General features: G+C 36.2%; 1 non-coding gene across 1 annotated transcript; it reads left to right on the forward strand.

Annotated features, from left to right (window-relative positions):
- Positions 1-1,986: 1,986 nt before the first annotated feature.
- LOC133799142 (small nucleolar RNA R71) lies at positions 1,987-2,093 on the forward strand. The gene has a single exon (XR_009876339.1). It is a non-coding gene; the product is annotated as a small nucleolar RNA R71 (small nucleolar RNA).
- Positions 2,094-3,253: the final 1,160 nt, after the last annotated feature.

The following is a 3,253-nucleotide window of genomic DNA, read 5'->3' on the forward strand; positions in this document are numbered from 1 at the left end:
TCCATTGAGGCAAAACAATGTCTACTACTTGATTTTGCACTAGAGCTGGCGATGAAGGTTGTGTGGGTGACTCATATTGTATACCACTTTGCAATGTTATCACACTTACATTCTCCTTGGGATTCTTCTCAGGTTGTGAAGGCAATTTATTAGAAAGATGAGATTCCAACCTGTTATATGATGTTGCTAGTTGTCCCACCTGATTCTCTAAAATTTTGATGGAAGCTTGGGTAGTTTGCTGAAACTGAAGCATATTTGTAGCAATTGCATTGATTAAATCTTCAATGGAGGGTTTTGTACTCGGTGGTTAAGCAGCTTGTGGTGCTTGCATAGTTCTAGGTGCATAGTACTATTGAGATTGTTGTTGAAGAGAAAAACTAGGTGGTCTAACAGGTGTAGACTATGGAGCAGCTTGTTGGTGATTCCCATAACGAAGATTTGGATGATCACGCCAGCCAGGATTATAAGTTTGTGAAAAAATTCATAGTACATTTGGCGTAATTGACATGGAAAATTACCTACAGCATTAACACCCTCAGTCTCTCCCTCAAATAGAGTAGGGCAAGTATCAATAGCGTGCCCCACAACATGACATATTCCACATGGCCGCACTTGTTGGCCTAAAGCAATTTGTTGTACCACTGTAGTTAATTGAGTCAATTGATTGTTAGAGATATTTGTATTGTCTCAATGAAAAATAAGAAATACTATTACAACTCTATGCAAAAATACAATAGACAAGGTAATTGATTAAATAAGATTACAACTCAATAATAAAAATACAAGTAAATGTAGAAATAAGAGGAAGAAGAAAATTATAAGAACTATAACTCTAAAACAAAGGATACAAATAAATATGTAAATAGAAAATAGAAGAAGAGAAGACAAAAACAATAGTAGAAAAAATAACAAGAACAAAAAAGTAAAATACTCTCACTCACACAACCAAAGTGAAGAGCATTGGGGATCACCAACTTGAATAGGATTTACAACCTTTGCCCAAAAGCTTATTTCAAGCACTAAGGGATTCTCTCAATATTGGAAATAGCTCTCTAGAATAATCATGTCTTTTGGTGTATTTCTAGCCAAGTGCTCTAGTGGATAGAAATAGAGTTGTCTTACAAGTGAGCATTAGGCTTATATTTATATAGTTTTGAGATACCCTTTGAATTTCAAATTCCACCAACCCCCATGGCTGTTACCAATGTTTATGGAATTAAAATTCAGATTTGGGAATTACTTGGGACGTTAGAATCGTTCAAATTTGAAAAAACTGAAGAAAAAAAATTGGTTGTTAGCCTCACTGGCCACGACCAGGACTATCAGTGGCTGCAGACACTGGCCTCTGTCCCCCAGGCTGCGGCCAGGGAAAGTCAGTGGCCACGGCCACAGGCCATTTTTAGCATAAAATGTCATTTTTCCAAAACGTTTCAAAACGTCCCAAATCCTTTCCCACATGATTTTGTAACCTCCAAACACCTAATGTGAGTTAAAAACATGTCCCCAACAATCATATTTCATAATAGCTTTGTAAAATCCAATCTCAAATGTGTAACATACAATCTACTCATTATTGGGTAATATTTGAGAGTTACAAATTTGCAACTGATTTTGTAACTCCAAAATATGTCACATTTTGGCACACACATGTGTCCGATTTTATGACTCTCAATAATATGTTACAAGGTGTGACAAATCACATTTTGTCACATTATTTAATCTAACATTATATTATATGAAATAATATAACATTGATGACCAAGTTGGTTCTCGTTTGAATTGCTCACCTCATTAACTGACTTTGGTGGTGGATTAGGATCTTGGCAAATGCCAAATTGTTGTGAGTTGGCAGCCATATTAGAAATCAAGCTCTTGGCTGCAACATGAGTCTTATCAACTAGTGCACCCCCATTGGCTGCATCAATCATACTCCTCTCCAGTGATTGTAATCCTTCATAAAAGTACTTGATTAAGAGTTGTTCACTTATCTGATGATGAGGACAACTAGCACACAATTGCTTAAATCTCTCCCAATATTCATACAATGACTCCCCTGTATACTGCCTTATACTGCAGATCTCTTTCCTGATGCTTCCAACTTTAGATGCTGGGAAATATCGTTCCAGGAACACAGTCTTCATACCATTCCAGGTTTCAACAGTACTGGGTGGAAGATAGTACAACCACTCTTTAGCTGCATCCTTCAGGGAGAAAGGAAATGATCACAGCTTAATTTGTTCTTCAATCACTATAGCAAGTTTCATACTAGAACAGACAATATGAAACTCCTTCAAATGTTTAATCGAGTCCTCACCGACCAACCCATGGAAAGTGGGCAATAAGTGAATGAGGCCCAACTTCAACTCAAAGTTGACATCCAAAGGTCGATACTAGATGCAAAGCAGTAGTTGGTCAAGATCTAGCGCTGCCAACTCTTTCAACGTCCTTTACTGGGCCATAGTTCTATAAGATCGAACTGAATCGTCACAATCAACTTTGTTGTCAGACGGTAATGGCTCTTTAACAGACTCTACACGTTGATAATGACACTGAAAGAATGGATTATCAATGATGGTTCTGAAAGAGTGTGGCGCGACGATTCCTCAAGATAATCTTTGATTTTTTGTAGTCGTTCTTGTGTATCTTCTTCACCAGACATATACTCCTGAAGATTCCACAGTAAAAACTAATTAGTTGCAAGAAAATAAATTTGAATACAAAAAACATTAGTTGCAATCCAATTTCATTCATATGTTATGAATCTAATATGGATAATGTTAATATTAACACATGGTGGATTGATTCTGGATCAACAATTCACATTTCAAATTCCTTGCAGGGTTTACAAAACCTAAGGAAGCCAGTGGGAAGTGAGCAAAGCATCTTATCCTGAAACAAGATGGGCTCACATGTGGAGACTATTGGAACGTGCCATTTAGTTTTAAGTAGCGGTTTATTTTAAAATTAGAAAATAATTTTTATGTACCAAGTTTCTCTAGAAACTTGATTTCCGTTTCAAGACTTGTACCTTTTGGTTTTTCCTTTACATTTTCAGACAAATCTTTTAATTTATATAATAAATTTGAATGTGTTGGAAATGATATTTTGTTTGATGGCCTTTACTGCCTTAATTTACCAAACAATATCTCTTATAATATTGTGCACGTTCACGCTGGTAATAAAAGATGTGTTATGAATGAGAATTCCTCTACATTATGGCACCAGAGATTGAGACATATCTCCATTGATGTTA

Source organism: Humulus lupulus, chromosome 8 (genome assembly GCF_963169125.1).
Source record: "Humulus lupulus chromosome 8, drHumLupu1.1, whole genome shotgun sequence".
In the NCBI taxonomy this organism is placed as follows: Eukaryota; Viridiplantae; Streptophyta; class Magnoliopsida; order Rosales; family Cannabaceae; genus Humulus; species Humulus lupulus.